General features: G+C 44.0%; 3 pseudogenes; 2 read left to right on the top strand and 1 right to left on the bottom strand.

Annotated features, from left to right (window-relative positions):
• Nucleotides 1–429: 429 nt before the first annotated feature.
• On the top strand, nt 430–1,217 carry LOC144580109 (large ribosomal subunit protein uL30 pseudogene; annotated as a pseudogene).
• A 1,557-nt stretch (nt 1,218–2,774) lies between these two features.
• On the top strand, nt 2,775–14,135 carry LOC128930948 (haloacid dehalogenase-like hydrolase domain-containing 5; annotated as a pseudogene).
• Nucleotides 3,307–4,253, bottom strand: LOC128930949 (aldo-keto reductase family 1 member B1 pseudogene; annotated as a pseudogene).
• Nucleotides 14,136–23,868: the final 9,733 nt, after the last annotated feature.

Raw genomic sequence — 23,868 nt, 5'->3', positions numbered from 1 at the left:
GATTACAGATGTGAGCCACCACCCACTGCCCCATTCTTAGCATTCTAGAGGCAGTAATTTTCAAGTTTTTGAGTTGAATCTTTCACTTTTTAATTTTTTAAAATTTTTCTTCTACCTGCAATCTGAAAGCAATTGCTCCTTTATTTGAGCTGAATCATTCAGTATCTCCGTGCATATCATCAGAAACTGTTTATATTGCTATTCTTGATTTTTTTTCCATTTTAGGCATTATCCAACTGCAGAGATAAAGATCGCCTTTCCACCCTGATCAGCACAAACATGCTTTCTAACTCTATCATCCTCTCTATCATCCACTCTTTGGCATAACTTTGTGACCTCTCTATTCATTGATTATTTTCACGTGCCTGTGTAGACACCACTGAGTTGCACAGTTAAGGATAACTTTTGGCTCCTTTTTCAGCTGGAACCATGGAGAGTGGAGAAGAGAAAAAGAAGAAGAAGGTTTCTGCTGTGCTGGAAACTTTTAAGAAAAAGCGAAGGAATTTTGCAGAGCTGAAGATCAAGTGCCTGAGAAAGAAGTTTTCCCAAAACATGCTTTGAAAGGCAAGGATGAAGCTTATCTATGAAAAAGCGAAGCATTATCACAAGGAATATAGGCAGGTGTACAGAACTGAAATTTGAATGGTGAGGATGGCAAGGAAAGCTGGCAACTTCCGTGTACCTGCAGAACCCAAACTGGCATTTGTCATCAGGATCAGAGGTATCAGTGGTGTGAGCCCAAAGGTCTGAAAGGTGTTGCAGCTTCTTCACCTTCATCAAATCTTCAATGGAACCTTTGTGAAACTCAACAAGGCTTCAATTAACATGCTGAGGATTGTAGAGCCACATATTTCATGGGGGTACCCAAATCTGAAGTCAGCAAATGAACTAATCTACAAACGTGGTTATGGCAAAATAAAAAAGAAGCAAATTGCTTTGACAGGTAATGCTCTGATTGCTCAATCTCTTGGAAAATATGGCATCATCTTCATGGAGGATCTGATTCATAAGATCTATACCATTGGAAAACACTTCAAAGAAGCAAATAACTTCCTGTGGCCCTTTTAATTATCTTCTCCATAGGATGGAAGGAATAAAAAGAACACCCATTTTGTGGAAGGTGGAGATGCAGGCAACAGGGAGGATCAGATAAACAGGCTTATTAGAAGAATGAACTAAGGTGTCTAACATGATTATTTTTCTAAGCTGGTCAGTTAATAAACAGTACCTGCTCTCACTTGAAAAAAAAAAAGGATAACTTTTGCTCTACTGCACAATTCTTTGTATTTCTTAGAGTTAATAATTGTCATACTTTTTCTTTGACTTTGTTTTTTATGTTGTCTTTATTCAGACTCTCCTTTGGGTATGTAAAACTCCTGTGAATAATGAATACAATCAAACACTTTAGGTATTATGCCAATTTCATCTTGAAAAACGTCTTTTCCTGAGGGCTTTTACCAGTTCCAGCTGGTCAAGGACCAATGATCCTTAGGTCTGGCAGACAGCTGTAGGCATCAGGTCTTTCTTTACCACCAATCTGAGAGTTTCCTCTGCCTTTTCTTTTGAGAAAGAGAGAAAGATACACACACACACACACACACACGCACATCATATATACACACATATATATGATATATATACAATTATATATACACACATATATAATATATATACAAATATATATTATATATACATATATACACATACATTATTTATACACATTTATATCATTTATACACATATATTATATACACACATATATATCATATATACATATATACACATATATATCATTTATACATATATACACATATATATCTCATATTCACACACATATATATTATATATACACACTATATCTCATATATACACACATGTATATCTCATATATATATATATTTTTTTTTTTTTGAGATGAAGTTTCACTTTTGTTGCCCAGGCTGGCGTGCATGGTGCAATCTCGGCTCACTGAAACCTCCACCTCCTGGGTTCAAGCGATTCTCCTGCCTAAGCCTCCCAAGTAGCTGTGATTAAAGGCATGTGCCACAACACCTGGCTTATTTTGTTTTTTGTTTTATTTTTTAAAAAGGCGAGGTTTCACCATATTGGTCAGGCTGGTCTTGAACTCCTGACGTCAGGTGATCCACCTGCCTTGGCCTCCAAAGTGCTTGGATTACAGGCGTGAGCCACCGCACCCAGCCTAATTTTGTATTTTTCAGTAGAGACAGGCTTTCTCCTTGTTGGTCAGGCTGGTCTTGAATTCCTGACCTCAGGTGATCTGCCTGCCTGCGCTTCTCAAAGTGCTGGTATTACAGGCGTGAGCCACCGTGCCTGGCCTGATTTTTATTTATTTATTTATTATTTGTTTTATATATATATATATAGATGGAGTTTCACTCTTGTCACCCAGTCTGGAGGGCAGTGGTGCGATTTTGGCTCACTGCAACTTCTGTCTCCCAGGTTCAAGCAATTCTCCTGTTTCAGCCCCCAAATAGCTGAGATTACAGGCACCTGCCATCACCCCCAGCTAATTTTTGTATTTTTAGTAGAGATAGGATTTCACCATGTTGGCCAGGCTGGTCCTGAATTCCTGAACTCAGGTGATCCACCTGCCTCAGCCTCCCAAAATGCTGGGATTTCAGGTGTGAGCCACCATGGCTGGCCTGCTGGTTTTGTTTCATAACCTCTTCTGCAAAGTACCAGTGGACTAAAGTTAGAATGGAAGCCCCTAGGAAGCTTCTTCCTGGGCCCTGGGCCTTATGCCCCCAGGGTGGATGGGTAAGGGGCTCTTCTAGGCTTGTTGGGGAGCTGTGCCCCTGCCCAGCTGGGCACACTGTGGGTGGAGGGCATGTGGATGGATCACCCTAGCTGGTATCTTAAGGGCCTACCTCATGCCCTGCAGCCCTCACCTGTGACTCTGCTTTTATTTTTCCTCCACAAAAGCACTTTTTATTTGAGGCAAAGAGAAGTCTTGCTGAAAGGGTTACAGATCCAAGCAGTCAAAACTCAGCTGTTAGTGGCACCATTTTGACCTGGCAGATTTTGCTTCTCTTTGGTCAGAAAAGGGTATTCAGGTTGTACTTTCCCGAGTGGGGCAAAAAGAAGGACAAAGCAAACTGGAAGAGACTTCTAGTCTACTGACAGGCCTTGTCAGATCCAACATCAAGCCAGACACGCTCTCACTGGCCACTCTATAAGTTGTTGTCCCACTGCTGAATGACACAGGCTATACTACATTTGCAAGGAAAAAAATGAGGCAGGAAACACAGGTATAGGTCACTTATGGACAAGCAGGCATCCACAGCTTCAAAACTCTTCATGGAAAATGTAATCCTTGTGGGAGGCACAGCTCACCAAGGCACAGACCCTCCAGTTCCAGACTCAGTTGTAGCTGAGTAAGGTGGTCATATCCTGGCTGCTCTGTTCAGAGTCAAAGACCTTAAAGTTCTCAGCAATGCATTCTGGTGTCACAGACTCGGGGATCACCACCAAGTTCTTCTGCCTGAGGACCCAGATCAGCACCTGGGCTGTAGTTTTATTGTGCTTGTCTGTGATTGCTTTGATCCTGGGATTCTCCAGGAGGGAAGCATGCTCAGGCTTGGCCCAGGGCCTGTCAGGAGAGCTGAGGGGGCTGTAGGTGGTCACCACAATGCCTTTGGACTGGCAGTACTGGATTAACTTCTGAGTGAGGTATGGGTGGCACTCAATCTGGTTAACTGCAGGCTTATACTTTAAGCCAGGTTTGTTTAAGATCCTCTCCACCTGGAGATGGTTGAAGTTGGAGATGCCATAGCTTTCACCAGCCCTTCATCCACCAGCTCTTCCATAGCCCCCCATGTGTCCAGAATGTTGGTGTCACTGGGAATCACATTGCCCAACTCATCCAATGGGAAATGTTCCTTCCCAGGCTTAAAGTCAGTTGGCTAGTGAATAAGGTCCAGGTAGTCCAGCTTGAGGTTGCTGAGCATCTTCAGGCAGGCTCATTTCAGCAGGCCCTTCTCATGGAACCTGCACCACAGCTTGCTGCTGATGAAGAGATCCTCATGCTTTACCACCTTTTCCCTGAGCTTCTCCTGAATGGTTCCCCCCACCTCATTTTCATTGTGGTACACATGGGCACAGTCAATGTGGTGGTACCCAACGTTGATGGCCACCTTCACAGTTCCAGTCACCTGGCCTGGAGGGGACTTCCAGGTGCCCAGCCCGAGGATGGGCATCTTAGCACCATTGTTGAGCACAAGGTGGCTTGCCATTGCTGCTGCACTCCCCAGACCCCTGCCCGGAACCATACCCCCTCTGTTCTTTAAAGGGGTGCTCCTCCTAGAGGAGCCGGTCCACTGGGAGACCAGCCTGAAGCTGATCATGGATGTCCTCCTCAGTAATGGGATCCCTGGGACTAGCCTGGAGACAGCCCCCTACCCCACCTCCCTGTCCTGGCTAGCAACATGGATCTCCTGTGGATGGCTGAAGCCAAGATGCTGAGGTGAGGACACAAAGCTCTGGCCTTGGCCTGGTGGCCCACTCCTGGCTGCTGCTTGGGCAGTCCTGTGGGCAGTTCCCACTGTCATTCTGACACCCAGGGTAGTTGGACCTTACTTAGGTAGGCCTCATTGCTGCAATAACCTGGCCTTTGGAAGGGCTTTCAAGGATCACTTTACATGTTGGTTACTAAACCTAAACTACAGATTACAAAGTCTGAGGAGAGGATGCTTCACACATGCCCCCTGCCCTGGTAATCTTAACTGAACACTCTCCTCGTGTCTAGTGGAACCTAAACCATGGACACCTTTTGTGCCATATCAGTGCACATTATTCAGTTGCTCTTCCTTCCTTGGCTCCACCCTGCTGCATTGGTTCTTTCACTTTCTTGTTTCTTTGCACCCTTAAGACAGAGGGAAGGGGAAGCAAGAATTTATCTTTTTTGGCAGGCACAGTGATCTCACTGTCTCATCTAGGCTGGAGTGCAGTGATGCAATCAAAACTTACTACATCCTTGAACTCCTGGCCTCAAGTGATCCCCCTGCTTCAGCCTCCCAAAGGGCTGGGATTATAGATGTGTACCATCCCGCAGGCCAAGGATTGTTCTGATGGTTGTATAGACCAGAAAACTGAGACCCAGAGAATAAGTGGCTTTCTCAGGCCATTGCAAGTGCCTACACTCCCTGCTCAGCTGTGTTGATGTCATTGGTCCTGTTTTATTCTGCAGCTAGCAAGCGCAAGTACAGGCTGCCCTTTTTTGGCCCTCAAGGTGCTTACTCAAAGTCCAGCTGACAGTTGCTGTGTACTGTTTGGCTGCTGTTATCTGCATGGGCAGACTCTTGAGTTTCAGCCTGTGGCTGCCCTCCAGTCAACCTTGTGAGTGCTCATCAGCAGAGGGTGGGCACGGCCCAGTGTTGCCTCAGGGCACGTCTTAGTAGCCCCAGAGAGATGGGGGGTGCTCTTGTCAGTTTTAAAGTGTGTCTCTGTGGCTTGAAGCTTGGCATTGCCTCTGAAGTATTATTCCTAGAGGAGGGTATGCTAACACTATACCAGGAAACTTGATTGGTTATGTTTCTGTGAACTAAAAAGCAAGAAGTGGATTTCAGTTTATAAACCAGATCTGAGATAAACTTTTCTAATTAAAAACAATTTATTACATACATGACACTGAAACATGCGATGGCTCATGCTTGTAGTACCAACACTTTGGGAGGCCAAGGTGGGTGGATCACCTGAAGTCAGGAGTTTGAGACCAGCCTGGCCAACATGGCAAAACCCTATCTCTACTAAAAAAAAAAAAACAAAAATTAGTCAGACATGGTGGCAGGCGCCTGTAATTTCAGCTACTTGGGAGGCTGAGGCAGGAGAATCGCTTGAACCCAGGAGGTGGAGGGTGCAGTGATCCAAGATTGCACCCAAGCACAAGCTATCATATTTTTTTTTAAATTTTTTATTGGATTTTAGGTTTTGGGGTACATGAGCAGAGCATATAAGACAGTTGCATAGGAACACACATGGCAGTGTGCTTTTCTTTCCTTCTCCCCTTCACCCACATTTGGCATCTCTCCCCAGGCTATCCCTCCCCACCTACCCCTCCCACTGGCCCTCCCCTTCTCCCCCAACAGACCCCAGTGTTTAGTACTCCCATTTCTGTGTCCATGTGTTCTCATTTTTCATCACCCACCTATGAGTGAGAATATGCCGTGCTTCATTTTCTGTTCTTGTGTCAGTTTGCTGAGGATGATGTTCTCCAGATTCATCCATGTCCCTACAAACGACACAAACTCATCATTTCTGATTGCTGCATAATATTCCATGGTGTATATGTGCCACATTTTTCCAATCCAGTCTATTATCAATGGGCATTTTGGTTGATTCCAGGTCTTTGCTATTGTAAACAGTGCTGCAATGAACATTCGTGTACATGTGTCCTTATAGTAGAACGATTTATAGTCTTTTGGATATATACCCAGTAATGGGATTGCTGGGTCAAATGGAATTTCTATTTCTAAGGCCTTGAGGAATCGCCACACTGTCTTCCACAATGGTTGAACTAATTTACACTCCCACCAACAGTGTAAAAGTGTTCCTTTTTCTCCACATCCTCTCCAGCATCTGTTGTCTCCAGATTTTTTAATGATCACCATTCTAACTGGCGTGAGATGGTATCTCAATGTGGTTTTGATTTGCATCTCTCTGATGACCAGTGACGATGAGCATTTTTTCATATGATTGTTGGCCTCATATATGTCTTCTTTCGTAAAGTGTCTGTTCATATCCTTTGCCCACTTTTGAATGGGCTTGTTTGTTTTTTTCCTGTAAATCTGTTTGAGTTCTTTGTAAATTATGGATATCAGCCCTTTGTCAGATGGGTAAACTGCAAAAATGTTTTCCCATTCTGTTGGTTGCTGATCCACTCTAGTGACTGTTTCTTTTGCCATGCAGAAGCTGTGAAGTTTGATTAGGTCCCATTTGTCTATTTTGGCTTTTGTTGCCAATGCTTTTGGTGTTTTGTTCATGAAGTCCTTGCCTACTCCTATGTCCTGGATAGTTTTGCCTAGATTTCCTTCTAGGGTTTTTATCGTGCCAGGTCGTATGTTTAAGTCTTTAATCCATCTGGAGTTAATTTTAGTGTAAGGTGTCGGGAAGGGGTCAAGTTTCTGGTTTCTGCACATGGCTAGCCAGTTTTCCCAACATCATTTGTTAAACAGGGAGTCCTTTCCCCCTTGCGTGTTTTTGTCAGGTTTATCAAAGATTGTATAGTTATAGATATGTTGTGTTGCCTCTGGTGTCTCTGTTTTGTTCCATTGGTCTATATCTCTGTTTTGGTACCAGTACCATGCTGTTTTGATTACTGTAGCCTTGTAGTATAGTTTAAAATCCAGTAGTGTGATGCCCCTGGCTGTGTCCTTTTTGCTTAGAATTGACTTGGCTATGCGGGCTCTCTTTTGGTTCCATATGAAGTTCATGGTGGTTTTTTCCAGTTCTGTGAAGAAAGTCAATGGTAGCTTGATGGGGATAGCGTTGATTCTGTAAATTACTTTGGGCAGTATAGCCATTTTCACGATATTAATTCTTCCTAACCATGAACATGGAATGTTTCTTCATCTGTTTGTGTCCTCTCTGATTTCGTTGAGCAGTGGTTTGTAGTTCTCCTTGAAGAGGTCCCTTACGTTCCTTGTGAGTTGTATTCCAAGGTATTTTATTCTTTTTGTAGCAATTGTGAATGGCAGTTCGTTCTTGATTTGGCTTTCTTTAAGTCTGTTATTGGTGTAGATGAATGCTTGTGATTTTTGCACATTGATTTTATATCCTGAGACTTTGCTGAAGTTGTTTATCAGTTTCAGGAGTTTTTGGGCTGAGGCGATGGGGTCTTCTAGGTATACTATCATGTCGTCTGCAAATAGAGACAATTTGGCTTCCACCTTTCCTATTTGAATACCCTTTATTTCTTTTTCTTGCCTGATTGCTCTGGCTAGAACTTCCAGAACTATATTGAATAGGAGTGGTGAAAGAGGGCATCCTTGTCTAGTGCCAGATTTCAAAAGGAATGCTTCCAGTTTTTTCCCATTCAGTATATTGGCTGTTGGTTTGTCATAAATAGCTTTTATTACTTTGAGATACCTTTCCATCGATACCGGGTTTATTGAGTGTTTTTAGCATAAAGGGCTGTTGAATTTTGTCAAATGCCTTCTCTGCGTCAATTGAGATAATCATGTGGTTTTTGTTTTTGGTTCTGTTTATGTGGTGAATTACATTTATAGACTTGCGTATGTTGAACCAGCCTTGCATCCCCGGGATGAATCCTACTTGATCATGGTGAATAAGTTTTTTGATTTGCTGTTGCAATCGGCTTGCCAATATTTTATTGAAGATTTTTGCATCTATGTTCATCATGGATATTGGCCTGAAGTTTTCTTTTCTTTTTGGGTCTCTGCCGGGTTTTGGTATCAGGATGATGTTGGTCTCGTAAAATGATTTGGGAAGTATTCCCTCTTTTTGGATTGTTTGAAATAGTTTTAGAAGGAATGGTACCAGCTCCTCTTTGTGTGTCTGGTAGAATTCGGCTGTGAACCCGTCTGGACCTGGGCTTTTTTTGTGTGGTAGGCTCTTAATTGCTGCCTTGACTTCTGACCTTGTTATTGGTCTATTCATAGTTTCAGCTTCCTCCTGTTTTAGGCTTCAAGGACACAGGTGTCCAGGAATTTATCCATTTCTTCCAGGTTTAGTAGTTTATGTGCATAGAGTTGTCTGTAATATTCTCTGATGATGGTTTGAATTTCTGTGGAATCTGTGGTGATTTCCCCTTTATCAGTTTTTATTGCATCTATTTGGTTGTTCTCTCTTTTCTTTTTAATCAATCTGGCTAGTGGTCTGTCTATTTTGTTGATCTTTTCAAAAAACCACCTCTTGGATTTATTGATTTTTTGAAGGGTTTTTCGTGTCTCAGTCTCCTTCAGTTCAGCTCTGATCTTAGTTATTTCTTGTCTTCTGCTGGGTTTTGAGTTTTTTTGATCTTGCTCCTCTAGCTCTTTCAATTTTGACGATAGGGTGTCAATTTTGGATCTCTCCATTCTCCTCATATGGGCACTTATTGCTATATACTTTCCTCTAGAGACTGCTTTAAATGTGTCCCAGAGGTTCTGGCATGTTGTATCTTCGTTCTCATTGGTTTCGAAGAACTTCTTTGTCTCTGTCTTCATTTCATTGTTTACCCAGTCAACATTCAAGAGCCAGTTGTTCAGTTTCCATGAAGCTGTGCGGTTCTGGGTTGGTTTCTGAATTCTGAGTTCTAACTTGATTGCACTATGGTCTGAGAGGCTGTTTGTTATGATTTCAGTTGTTTTGCATTTGTTGAGCAGTGCCTTACTTCCAATTATGTGGTCAATTTTAGAGTAGGTGTGATGTGGTGCTGATAAGAATGTATATTATGTGGATTTGGTGTGGAGAGTTCTGTAGATGTCTATCAGGTTTGCTTGCTCCAGGTCTGAGTTCAAGCCCTGGATATCCTTGTTGATTTTCTGTCTGGTTGATCTGTCTAATATTGACAGTGGAGTGTTAGAGTCTCCCACTATTAGTGTGTGGGAGTCTAAGTCTCTTTGTAAGTCATTAAGAACTTGCCTTATGTATCTGGGTGCTCCTGCATTGGGTCCATATATGTTTACGATCGTTAGCTCTTCTTGTTTTATCAATCCTTTTACCATTATGTAATGGCCTTCTTTGTCTCTTTTGATCTTTGTTGCTTTCACGTCTATTTTATCAGAGATGAGAATTGCAACTCCTGCTTTTTTTTGCTCTCCATTTGCTTGGTAAATCTTCCTCCATCCCTTTATTTTGAGCCTTTGTGTATCCTTGCATGTGAGATGGGTTTCCTGGATACAGCACATTGATGGGTTTTGGCTTTTTGTCCAATTTGCCAGTCTGTGTCTTTTGATTGGTGCATTTAGTCCATTTACATTTAGGGTTAATATTGTTATGTGTGAATTTGATACTGCCATTTTGATGCTAATTGGCTGTTTTGCCTGTTAGTTGTTGTAGGTTCTTCATTATGTTGATGCTCTTTAGCATTTAGTGTGATTTTGGAATGGCTGGTACTGGTTGTTCCTTTCTATGTGTAGTGCCTCTTTTAGGAGCTCTTGTAAAGCAAGCCTGGTGGTGACAAAATCTCTGAGTACTTGCTTGTTCGCAAAGGATTTTATTTTTCCTTCACTTCTGAAGCTCAGTTTGGCTGGATATGAAATTCTGGGTTGAAAGTTCTTTTCTTTAAGAATGTTGAATATTGGCCCCCACTCTCTTCTGGCTTGTAGTGTTTCTGCCGAGAGATCTGCTGTGAGTCTGATGGGCTTCCCTTTGTGGGTAACTCGACCTTTCTCTCTGGCTGCCCTTTGTATTTTCTCCTTTATTTCAACCCTGTTGAATCTGACGATTATGTGCCTTGGGGTTGCTCTTCTTGCGGAATATCTTTGTGGTGTTCTCTGTATTTCCTGCATTTGAGTGTTGGCCTGTCTTGCTAGGTGGGGGAAGTTTTCCTGGATGATGTCCTGAAGAGTATTTTCCAGCTTGGATTCATTCTCTTCATCCCCTTCTGGTACACCTATCAAATGTAGGTTAGGTCTTTTCACATAGTCCCACATTTCTTGGAGACTTTGTTCATTCCATTTTGTGCTTTTTTCTCTAACCTTGGTTTCTCGTTTAATTTCATTGAGTTGGTCTTCGACTTCAGATATTCTTTCTTCTGCTTGGTCAATTCGGCTATTGAAACTTGTTCATGCTTCGGGAAGTTCTCATATTGTGTTTTTCAGCTCCTTTAATTCATTCATATTCCTCTCTAAGTTATCCATTCTTGTTATCCTTTCGTCATATCTTTTTTTAAGTTCCTTAATTTCTTTGCATTGGTTTAATACATGTTCTTTTAGCTCACAAAAGTTTCTCATTATCCACCTTCTGAAGTCTAATTCCGTCATTTCATCACAGTCATTCTCCGTCCAGCTTTGCTCCCTTGCTGGTGAGCAGTTTTGGTCCTTTGTAGGAGGCGAGGTGTTCTGGTTTCGGGTGTTTTCCTCCTTTTTGCGCTGGTTTCTTCCCATCTTTGTGGGTTTATCCACTTGTCGTCTGCATAGTTGCTGACTTTTCGATTGGGTCTCTGAGTGGACACCCAGATTGTTGATGATGAAGTATTTCTGTTACTTGGTTTTCCTTCTACCAGCCTAGCCCCTTCGCTGTACGACTGCTGAGGTCCACTCCAGGCCCTGCTTGTCTGGGGTGCACCTCTAGCAGCTGTGGCACAGTGAGGGATGCTACCCGTTTCTTTTTCTGCTATCTTTGTCCCAGGATGATGCCTGCCAAATGTCAGTCTTTTGGATATAGAGGGGTCTGGGAGCTGCTTGAGGAGACAGTCTGTACTTTTTTGGAGCTCAATTGCTGAGCTGTGAGCTCTGTTGTTCATTCAGGGCTGTTAGGCTGCTATGTTTGATTCTGCTGCAACAGAGCTCATTAAAGAAAACCCTTTTTTTCTCAAATGCTCTGTGTTGGGGGGTTCGGGCTTTATTTTTTGATGTCCAATGAGGTGTCCTGCCCAGCTAGAAGGCAGACTAGCCACTGTTTGGCTGCCGAGGCTCCGCCCTGCTGTTGTGTGATTCGCCCTGTTCCTTCAGGCTCTGCTGTGGTCTCTGCCACGCCCTGTGGCGGAGTCTCTTCGTTGTAGTGTGTTGCCTCAGCAACGGCAGGCTGCGTCAGCAGTGGGCGTGTATCTCAGTAGGTATGGGTTGCCTTGGCAATGGCAGGCTGCGTCAGCAGTGGGCATGTATCTCAGTTGGGGCGGGTTGCCTCGGTAGTGGTGGACTCCCCTCCCCCACAGAGCGTCTCGGACAGTCTGCTCAGGATAGTTTGAAATCGCGGTTTTTTTCGTCCCACTGGGTATCCCAAACGATCTGTCCCTGCAATCCCCTGGGCTGGCCTACTGTCCAAGTCTCGTTCAGTCTCAAGTCCAGCCCTCTCAAGTCTCAGGTTGCCGGTTCAACAGGGCACCCGGACAAGCGCGCCCTGTGGGGATTGCTGGAGGGCCGGCCGCCACCACCCCAGCTGCCGGCTTCGCCAGGCAGAACTACTGCCTGGCGTCCCATGTCTTTTTTATACTTGGGAGTTTCCCCGTTCTGTGGGCAACAAAGATCAGTCTGGAAATGCAGCTCCAACTCACCTGTTTGCGGATTCAACGAGAGCTCCAATCCTGGGTTGTTCTCACAGCGCCATCTTGAGTCCTCCCCCACCAGCTATCATATTACTATTCCAGGTGGCAGGAAGGAGTTGGGGAGGCCAGAGAGGAATACCCTGTCACCAGTTTATCTTGTTTTATTTTTTTAGATGAAGTCCTGCTCTTTCACCCAGTCTGGAGTGCAGTGACAGAATCATGGCCCACTGCAACTTCCACCTATCAGGTTCAAGTGATTCTCCTGCCTCAGCCTCCCAAGTAGCTGGGACTACAGGTGTGTGCCATAACACCTGGCTCACTTTTACATTTTTAGTAGAGACAGGGTTTCACCATGTTGGCAAGACTTGTCCTGAATTCCTGATCTCAGTTGATCCACCTGCCTCAGCCTCCCAGAGTGCTAAGATTACAGGCATGAGCCACCATTCCTGTCCTCTGTCCCCAATTTTAAGGCTGCTTATTAAAAGTTTAGCCCAGGCCAGGCACAGTGGCTCACCCCTGTAACTTTGGGAGGCTGAGGCAGGCAGATCACAAGGTCAAAAGATCAAGACCATCCTGGCCAATCTGGTGAGACCCTGTCTCTACTAAATACAAAAAGTTAACCAGACATGGTGGTTCATGCCTGTAATCGCAGCTACTCAGGAGGCTGAGACATGGGAATCACTTGGATCTGGGAGGCAGAGGTTGCAGTGAGCCAAGATTGTACCACTGCACTACAGCCTGGTGACAGAGTGAGACTCCACCTCAAAATTAGGAAAAAATTTAGCCCAGCATTTGTGTGTTTCTTGACTGTAGCTTAATCACACAGCCATGCCTTATTGCGAGGGTGGCAAGGGAAGGTCTTTTTCACACTTAGTAGTAGTATGGTCAGCTGAAGCAGACACCAGCAAAGATGGGGAGAAGGGCAATGGTCATCTGCCCAGCTCTACAGCAGGATTTAAGATCTAGAATCAAACTGAGTTGCAATACTGGCTCTGTTATCTTGAACACATTACTGAATCTTGTGGTGCCTCAGTTTTTTTGTTCGTATAATGAGGATATTAGTGTCCTCTCCTAGGAGTTTTCTGAGAGGGAAATGTGAAACACCACTTCCAGTGCCAGCACAGTGTCTGCTACATGCCAGCTCTTACTCTGGGGAAGAGGCTGGTCTGCATGGGTGCTGCTTAGAAAATGGCAGTTGTGTTCTCTAGAGGGGCCCAGAGATCAGGAAGACTGAACTGCTTCATGGTCGTTTCTGGCAGGTTTGGCCATGGCACCTTTCTGCTTTTCCTGGAAACCATTTACCAGAAAGTGACTGGCAAGGAGCTGAGATATGAGGGCCTGATGGTCAAACCCAGCATCCTCACTTACCAGTATGCAGAGGAGCTGCTCAGGTAACAGGCAGAGAGGCGAAGCTGGGCTGACCGCATCCAGAAGCTCTATGCTGTGGGGTAGGCTCTACTTCCCCTCCTCCATCTCTTTCATGATGTCTCCTTCCCTCCATCTCTTCTCTTACCCCGTTTCCCTGTATCTGATTCACTCTTCTGCCCTGAAACTCTCCTCTGCTCCCTTTGCTTTGCAACACTGAGTTAGAGCTTTCTTCTTTTTCCTTTTCCAGTGTGGCTGCCCCTGCTGGGACAACCCTATGTCTGATGTGTATGATGCCAATCTGTTCCACCAGTACCTGCAGAAGGCAACATGTGATGGGGTGCCAGAACTTGGGGCTGGGGGCCCACGGCAGTAACCACCCTCAGCAAGTCAGAGCTGCATTTCCATCCTGGTGTGCGCAGGCATGTACAATCCCAGGGACCTGCAGTCCATGGAGCCTGTGCTTGGAGGAGAGAAGTCTCCATTCTATGGGCATTGAGACTTCTGCTTCATTTCAGGGCTCATGGAGGCCTCCCACATGGTGAAGGACATGAATGAGGCTGTGCAGCTGGTCTTCTGCAAGGAGGGCTGGGCTTGGGAGTGAGGACAGTTTGGTGGAGGTGAGTGGGTGAGGCCCATTGGCTGGGCTCTGGCCCATCACTGGGCTCAGGTCAGGGCTTGGTTCCCTTGCCACCCTTTCTGCTGCTTCATGAGTGTGGTGTTACTGGTTACTTGGAAGAAGACATGGCTTTTTTTCCTGCTGGGTAGCATTCTCTATGGAACTGTTGGAATTTTCTGGGCCCAGTTTCCATGTGCCTCTCCTGGCAGTCTAACCCCAGGCCAGTCTCTTTACTGGTGTGCCTCAGTGTCCTTCTCATTTCAGTAGGGACTTCTGGAAAGGGGGAGCAGTGTGGAATACTGTGGATGACTCTGCAGAGCCTTTGCTGGCACTGAAGGAGTGTGTCTGGTCGGCAGAGTATCTAACACCAGATGCTACTTTTTACTGTAGTTTATTACCCAGAGATTTGGGGCTAATTTTTTTACAATTAAAATAATAAATAGTCACAATGCCCTCTCTTGTGAAGCTCTGTCTGGAGTGTACTCAAAGTTTTGTGGGCAGAGGAGAGAGAGGTAGTGGTGCTGGGTGGCTCTGGGGCTTGGTGCTGGGTGGCATTTCAACTCCACGAGGTACCCACGTCTCCTTTCCTACCTCCCGCCCACAAGCCCACACCCATTCTGGGCTGTAAAGCCTGAGGCTGTACAGGAATGAGTTATGCCTGGCTTTGGCATACACTTAGCAACTTCCCTAGTGTGGAAAAGAAGAGAGATCTTGTAACTGCTTTGTTCTAAAGAAAGCAGCTCTTCCTGCAGTGACTAGAAAACATGCTGCTTCTTGCCTCCCTTCCTTTAGGAGTAACCAACTTTATTTCTTCATTCGTCTGTGTCACTGGTAGCCTCAGCATCTGCAAATTCTCCAGACAGTTCTCGACCTCATTTTACTCCAGTGGCCGTTTGCATTTGACACAAATGATGTCTCCTTTCCTCGTTCTTTTTTTGTTTTAGATGAGCTGTCTGACTTGGGAGCTCGTCTGGGCTGCACCTGGAGCTGTTGCTCCAAGACATGATGCAACACTCTGAGAAGTGGGGCAGGCTCTGAACTCTGAAGCACCTTGGTGACAGCCATCTGAGCCATTGGCCAGGACAGTCCTGCTGGCTCATAATTGCATTGTGGCCAGCATTTTCCAAAGCATTTTGAAACTGGCATCATCTGTTCGTACTCTGTTAGAGCCTCGCAGAGCCCCTCAAGGAGAGAGAATTCTTACCTGTGCCATTTTCAGAAATGAAGGCACAAAGTCAGAAACCATTCACTCTTTTTTTTTTAGTTTAACAGAGTCTTGCTTTGTCACCCAGGCTGGAGTACAGTGGTGCCATCTTGGCTCACTGCAATCTCTGCCATCTGGGTTCAAGCAATTCTACTGCCTCAGCCTCCTGAGTAGCTGGGACTACAGACGAGTGCCATTATGCCCAGCTAGTTTTTGTAACCATTCCTTTATATATTTAGAATATTTTGAGGTGATTCCCCGCTATGTTGACTCAGCTGGTCTTAAACTTCTGGACTCAGGCAGGCAATCTTTCTGCCACAGTTTCCCAAAGTGGTGGGATTACAGGTGTGTGTCACCACACACTACACACTCAAGCTGGAGTGCAATGACATGATCTTACTCACTGCAACCTCTGCCTCCTGAGTTTAAGTGATTGTCCTGCCTCAGCCTCCTGAGTAGCTGGAAGTACAGGTGCCTGACACCATGCTCAGCTAATTTTTTCTATTTTCAGTGGAGACAGGGTTTCATGATGTTGGGCAGGCTGGTCTCGAACTTCTGACCTTAGGTGATCCACCCACTTTGGCCTTTCAAAGTGTTGAAATTACAGGTGTGAGCCACTGTGCCCAGCCTGTAATTTTTTGTTGAAACAGGAACTTAGTTATGTTATCCAGGCTGGTCTGGAACTCCTGGGCTCAAGTGATACCCCTGCCACAGCCTCCCAGACTGTTAGAATAACAGGCATGAGCCATGGTGCCCAGACCCTATTTCTTACTTGTTTGGATTTCCTAAAGATATCATAAGCTATTTCAAGCTGGGTGCAAAAGTGCAAGTGTCCTACCACATTACTTATGCAAATCTAGAGATCAGGCCCAGCCACTCAGCTCTGATTACAATTATGTCCCTTGGGGGCTTTGTCTAAACGCTGGAACCAAAACTCACATCCAGCTGCCATCATTTGTTCAATCCCAAAATGAATGAAAATGTTCTCTTTTTGTGTTTTGATGAAGCCAAGTGAATGGAAAAAAAAAGACTGAGTACATCAGATAGGATGTAAGGCCATATTTTTAATGAAATTATTAACATGGGACAAAACTTTATCAGGTGTTCACATTGAACATATAAAATCACCTTGGGTCTGAACCATTACCTTGGAATCAGAGCATGGGCACTTCCTTGGTGTTCCCCTTGGTGGCAGCCATCTGCTCTTGGCCTGGGGCAGGTGCAGGGAGTCTGCTGGTAATTGGGACACCCTGCAGAGCTGGGGTTGCTGTGGTAACCAGATGCTGCCTGGGGGGCGGAATTTTAAAATATCTCAGCTATAATAGTTTTTTTTTTTTGTTACATTCTGTCACTTCCCCAGTGCTGCGTCGTGCTGCTGAGATGAGCCATGTGGATACACTGGGGGCCCTTGGCAGGCAGCTTCTGTGGGTGTTGGAAGTGGGAAGATGCTCTCAGTGTGAACTGCTGGGCAGCTGACAGCCTCAGATTTTGCCTCCATGTTCCTCCAGCTCTTGGTTTTAAAGCCTTGTGTCATTTTCTCTCTTTTTGAGGAAAGGGAGGGGGTGGAGAGAGTATAGGAGTTTAGCTTGAAAGTTTTTCCCTACCTCCTCCCACTCTGACTTGAGCTTTCTGGTTCTGCATTTCTAGGTGAGCAGCTGTGGCGTTGCTGGAGCCGTCTCATTGGGGAGGGAAGGGGTGTTCCTTTTTCCCTTTTTGTCTGCTTTTTTTCTATGGTCTTTCTAATTTCCTCTTTTGGCTTCATTTGTTCACATTTAAATGACTGTTGCACTCCTACTGAGCACAATGTTAAGAAATGAGGGCCGGAAGCAGTGGCTTATGCCTGTAATCCCAGCATTTTGGGAAGCCAAGGCAGGCAAATCACTTGAGGTCAGGAGTTTGAGACCAGCCTGGCCAGCATAGTGAAACCTCATCTCTACTAAGAAAAAAAATACAAAAATTAGCCAGGCCTGGTGGTGGGTGCCTGTGGTTCAGGTACTCAGGAGGCTGAGACAGGAGAATCACTTGAACCCAGGAGGCAGAGGTTGCAGTGAGCCAAGATCATGCCACTGCACTCCAGCCTGAACAGAGTGAGACTGTGTATCAAAAAAAGAGAGAAACTGCCCTTGCTTTAGAGGAGTCCATCCTGTCTTGACCCTGGACTTGCCTATCAGATATCAAGCATTTTTATAAAGTTACAGTAATCAAGACACTATTCTACTGGCAGAGGGAGAGATACAAATCAATGGGACAAAATGAAGTGCCCAGAAATAGACCTACACAGGTTTGAAAAGGCGGCTTCACAAAGTATTTCTTCCTCCTCCTCCACTTCTTCTTCTTCTTCTTCTTCTTCTTCTTCTTCTTCTTCTTCTTATTCTTATTCTTATTCTTATTCTTATTCTTATTCTTATTCTTCTTGTTTTCTTCTTTCTTCTTCTTCTTTCTTCTTCTTCTTCTTATTCTTCTTGTTTCCTTCTTTCTTCTTCTTCTTTCTTCTTCTTCTTATTCTTCTTGTTTTCTTCTTTCTTCTTCTTCTTTCTTCTTTCTTCTTCTTCTCTTTCTTCTTTCTTCTTCTTCTTATTCTTCTTGTTTTCTTCTTTCTTCTTCTTTCTTCTTTCTTCTTCTTCTCTTTCTTCTTTCTTCTTATTCTTCTTGTTTTCTTCTTTCTTCTTCTTGTTTTCTTCTTTCTTCTTTCTTCTTCTTCTCTTTCTTCTTTCTTCTTCTTCTTCTTCTTCTTGTTTTCTTTCTTCTTCTTCTTGTTTTCTTCTTTCTTCTTTCTTCTTGTTTTCTTCTTTCTTCTTCTTCTTCTTGTTTTCTTCTTTCTTCTTTCTTCTTCTTCTTGTTTTCTTCTTTCTTCTTCTTTCTTCCTTCTTCTTCTTCCTTTCTTCTTTCTTCTTCTTCTTCTTGTTTTCTTTCTTCTTCTTCTTCTTCTTCTTCTTCTTCTTCTTCTTCTTCTTCTTCTCCTCCTCCTCCTTCTTTCTCCTCCTCCTCCTCCTTCTTTTTCTTCTTCTTCTTCTCCTCCTCCTCCTTCTTTCTCCCCCTCCTCCTCCTCCTCCTCCTCCTCCTCCTCCTCCTCCTCCTCCTCCTTCTTCTTCTTCTTCTTCTTTGCTTCTTCTTTTAAAATAGAGATGGGGTTTCACCATGTTGGTCAGATTGTTCTCGAACTCCTGACCTCGTGATACTCCCATCTTGACCTCCCAAAGTGTTGGGATTAAAGGCATGAGCCACTGCGCCCAGCTTCCTTCTGATTTCATAATCTCATATGGGTCAGGTGGCTACTCTTGACCTTTCCCCTTCAAGTGCCAGGTACCCAGGCACCCTCCAGTTGGTGGTGCTGTCATCTCCTACACATGGCTTGCAAGGTCTGTGGGAGAGAGCATGAATGTAAGACTGTGACAGGATTTATGGCCGAACCAGGCTGTGGTGGGTACCACTTGTGTATGTGTTCATTGGCTAGCCATATGGTTCTAATGTGACTAGAGAGAGGATGGAAAATGTGGTTTCTCAGCCTAGGAAGAGGAAATGGGATAGGACAGCATCTAGTCTGTCTCTGTTGCCATATTACTATTTACTAGGAATAAAGAAATTCTGGTCCAGGAGTGGTGGCTCATGCTGGTAATCCTAGCACGTTGGGAGGCTGAGGCAGGCAGATCATCAGGTTAGGAGTTTGAGACCAGCCTGACCAACATGGTGAAACCCCATCTCTACTAAAAATGCAAAAATTAGCTGGGCATGGTGGTGCATGCCTGTAATCCCTGCTACTCAGTAGGCTGAGGCAGGAAAATGGCTTGAACCTGGGAGGCGGAGGTTGCAGTGAGTGGAGATTGCGCCATTGCACTCCATCCCGGGTGACAGGGCAGGACTCCATCTCAAAAAAAAAAAAAAGACTAAAGGAAATTCCAGCCAGGTTTGGTGGCTTATGCCTGTAATCCCAGCACTCTGGGAGGCTGAGGCAGGAGGATTGCTTGAGCCTAGGAGTTTGAGACCAGCCAGGGCAACATAGGGAGGCCCTATCTCTACAAACAAACAAAAATAGCTGGGCATGGTGGCACATGCTGTAGTCACAGCTACTTGGAAAGCTTAGGCAGAAGGGTTGCTTGAGCTCAGGATTCATGGTTACAGTGAACTATGGTTGTGCCACTGCCCTCTGGTCTAGACAAGAGAGCAAGAGCAGTAAAGCCAAAAATTCTGTTTTGCTCAATTTTTGTTGAAATTCATAAATAGATATTAAGTGTTCATTGTTTTTCTGTATTTGATATGTTGATCTTAAGTGTTTCTCTTCTTTAACCTGTTAATATGGTAAGCTATATTAATAGATTTTTTTCTTTTCTTTTTCCTTTTTTTTTTAAGAGATGGGGTTTCATGTTGGCCAGGATGGTCTCCATCTCTTGACCTCATAATGCACACGCCTTGGCCTCCCAAAGTGCTGAGATTATATATTATATATATATAATATACATATAAATATATATGTATGTATATATATTTTAAAGATGGGGTTTCACCATATTGGTCAGGCTGGTCTTGAACTCCTGACCTCAGGTGATCTGCCTGCCTCAGCCTGCCAAAGAGCTGGGATTACAGGCATGAGCCACTGCACCTGGCTTATTAATAGATTTTGTTTTCATCTTTTTTTTTTTTGGAGACAGGGTCTTGCTCTGTCACCCTGGCTGCAGTGCAGTTGTGCAATCCTGCTCACTGCAGCCTCCACCTCCTGGGATTAAGCAGTTCTCCCACCTCAGCCTCTCAAGTAGTGGGACTACAGGTATGAGCCACCACACCCAGCTAATTCAATTTTTTATTTTTTGTAGAGGCATGGCCTCACCATGTTGCCTTGGCTGGCCTCAAACTCCTGGGCTTTAAGTGCTCCTCTCATCTTGGCCTCCAGAATGTTGATATTACAGGTGTGAGTCCCTATGCCCAGTCTGTTTTCAACTTTAACTCTTTTTGTCGTTCCTGGGATAAAACCAAATTGGTTATGTTACATGTTGCTGGCAGCTACTACAGCAACAGTTCAGGGGCTCTTCGTCAATGTTCACAAGTGTGATCAAGCTATGTGCAAGTTGATTCGGGCTGTTAAAATACCATAGTCTGTGTGTCCTCTGAAAACAAATTTATTTCTCATACTTTTGGAGACTTGGGACAATCCAAGAGCTTGGTAGCACCTTTAGTATTTTCTCCAAACTGGGTTCTTGTTCTTTTCTATATGGATGGGCTGATCATTTTTCAGAACTTTAAGTTCTTACTCCTTTTTGCTTAACAGTTCTGCCTTTATGTCACTTATGTCTCTCTTGAATCGTACTAGAAGCAGTCATAAGGAGCTAGGTTACTCCTTCAATACTTGGTTTAGAGATTTCCTAATCCCATTGTAAGTTTCATTGCTTGCAATTTTTACCTCCACAAAATGATAGAACATGAACACAGTTTAGCCAATTCTTTGCTGCTTCCTAACAAGGATGGCCTTTTGTCCAGCTTCTAGTAAATGTTCTTCATTTCCATCTGTGACTCCATCAGAATGGCCTGACTGCCTATAATCCAAGCACTTTGGGAGGTCAAGGTGGGTGAATCACTTGAGGCCAGGAGTTCTAGACCAGCCTGGTCAACATGGTGAAACCCCGTCTTTACTAAAATTGCAAAAATTAGCCAATTGTGATGGCATGTACCTGTACTCCCAACTACTTGGGAGGCTGAGGAAGGAGATTCACTTGAACCTGGGAAGTGGAGGTTGCAGAAGGCTCACACCACTGCACTCCAGCCTGGGCAACACAGTAAGACTCTGACTCAAAAAAGAAAAAAAAGAGAATGGCGGTACTGTCCATATTCCTACCAACATTCTGTTCAGCATTACTTAGGTATTCTCTAAGAAGATTGGGGTTTCTCTACAGCTCTCCTCTTTTCTTTCTGAGACCTCATCAGAATAACCCTTAATGTCCACATTTATAGCATACACCTCAAAACTCTTCCAGCCTCTACCCATTACCCAGTTCCAAAGTGCTAGAATTACAAACGTGAGCCGCCATGCCTGGCCATAGTTCCTTCTTTGAGTTTTCATTGTACTGGCTTTTCTCTCTTCCACTTTTATTTATTAATTTTGAGACAAGATCCCACTCTGTTGCCCAGGCTGGAAGTGATGTGATCATGGCTCACTATAGCCTTGAACTCCTGGGCTCAAGAGGTTCTTCCACCTCAGCCTTCCAAGTAGCTGGGGCTACAGGCATGGCCATTATGTCTGACAAATTTATTATTTTTTGTAGAGACAGGGCCTTGCTATGTTGCCTAGGCTGATCTCAAACTACTAGCCTTAAGTGACCTTCCTACCTTAGCCTCCCAAAATGCTAGGATTACAAGCCACTGTGCCCAGCTAGTTTATTAAGTTGGATGCTTACCTTATTAAATGTTCAATTTTCTCCTTTAGTAACACAAACATTTAAGGCTATACATTTTCCTTTTCTGCTTTGGTTATATCCCATCCATTTTGACAGGCAGTAATTTTATGTTCATTTAGTTGTAAATATTTTATTTTCTTTTTTTCATAAGATAGGGTTTCACCTAGTCTCAACCTCCTGACCTCAGGTGATCCACCCTCCTTGGCCTCCCAAACTGCTGGGATTACAGGAATGAACCCCTGAGCCTGGCTAGTTCTAAATATTTTCTAATTTTTGGATGAGTTATTCAGAAGTATGTCTTTAAACTTCCAAATATGTGGAGATGAGGTGATTGGTCATCGTTTTGTTACTGTATTCAAATCTAATTGTTGTGAGGTCAAATAATTGGTCTGACCAGGCTGGGTGGCACGTGCCTATAGTCCCAGCTATTTGGGAGGCTGAGGCTGGAGGATCTCTTGAGCCCAGGAGTTCTGGGCTGCAGTGTGCTATGCCAATCAAGTGTCTGCACTAAGTTCAGCATTAATATGGTGACCTCCCGGGAGTGGGGGACCATCAGGTTGCCTAAGGAGGGGTAAACCGGCCCAGGTCAGTAATAGAGCAGGTCAAAACTCCCATGCTGATCATTAGTGGGATCACACCTATGAATAGCCATGGCCGCTTATTTTAAAAAAAAAGAAAAAAGAAAAGAATTGGTCTGTACATAGTCATGCTTTGTAAATGTTGCATGTAAAATTGCAAACAATGTGTAGTATCTAAATTTGGAGGTACAGAGCTCTAAATTCAGCCATTAGATCAAGCTTGTTAATGACGTGGTTGAACTTGTATATGTCTGTACCAATGTTTTATCTGTTTGGTCTATCACTAACTGAGAGATATGTTTATTTTTTAATTTTTTATTGCATTTTAGGTTTTGGGGTACATATGAAGAACATGCAAGATAGTTACATAGGTACGCACGTGGCAGTGTGATTTGCTGCCTTCCTCCCCTTCACCTATATCTGGCATTTCTCCCCATGCTATCTCTCCCCAACTCCCCACCATCCCTCCCCTATTCCCCCCAACAGACCCCAGTGTGTAGTGCTCCACTCCCTCTGTCCATGTGTTCTCATTGTTCAACACCCGCCTATGAGTGAGAACATGCGGTATTTTATTTTCTGTTCTTGTGTCAGTTTGCTGAGAATGATGTTCTCCAGATTCATCCATGTCCCTACAAAGGACATGAACTCATCGTTTTTGATTGCTGCATAATATTCCATGGTGTATATGTACCGCATTTTCCCTGTCCAGTCTATCATCGATGGGCCTTTGGGTTGATTCCAAGTCTTTGCTATTGCAAACAGTGCTGCAATGAACATTCGTGTGTCCTTATAGTAGAACGATTTATAATCCTTTGGATATATACCCAGTAATGGGATTGCTGGGTCAAATGGAATTTCTATTTCTAGGTCCTTGAGGAATTGCCGCACTGTCTTCCACAATGGTTGAACTAATTTACACTCCCACCAGCAGTGTAAAAGTGTTCCTATTTCTCCACATCCTCTCCAGCATCTGTTGTCTCCAGATTTTTTAATGATCACCATTCTAACTGGCGTGAGATGGTATCTCAACGTAGTTTTGATTTGAATTTCTCTAATGACAGTGATGATGAGCATTTTCTTATATATGTTTGTTGGCCTCATGTATGTCTTCTTTTGTAAAGTGTCTGTTCACATCCTTTGCCCACTTATGAATGGGCTTGTTGAGAGATATGTTTATATTCCCCACTATAATGAGGTTATTTGCCAATGTCTCATAAATACTATCCATTTTTATTTTTATATTTTAGGGCTATGTTATTGAGCACATACACATTCAGAATTACAGTTTTCTGTAACTTTGTCCTTTTACAGCTGCAAATATTTATATAACATTTTGTTCTGAGTACTTTCTATATGTTTATTTACTTCATGTAATAACTCTGTGAAGTGGCTATTAATATTTTCTCCATTTGCTAGTGGGAAAATCCAGGAAAGAGAGATTAAGTAACTTGCCCAAGGTCACTCAGCTTCTAAATGGTGGAGTCAGCCTGGGATGGTGGCCCATGCCTGTAATCCCAGCCCTTTGGGAGGCCGAGGCAGGCAGATCACTTGGG

Source organism: Callithrix jacchus, chromosome 18 (assembly GCF_049354715.1).
Source record: "Callithrix jacchus isolate 240 chromosome 18, calJac240_pri, whole genome shotgun sequence".
NCBI classification, from domain to species: Eukaryota; Metazoa; Chordata; class Mammalia; order Primates; family Cebidae; genus Callithrix; species Callithrix jacchus.
Note: the sequence above shows the minus strand (reverse complement) of the source record. Positions and strands in the feature narration are given on the sequence as shown.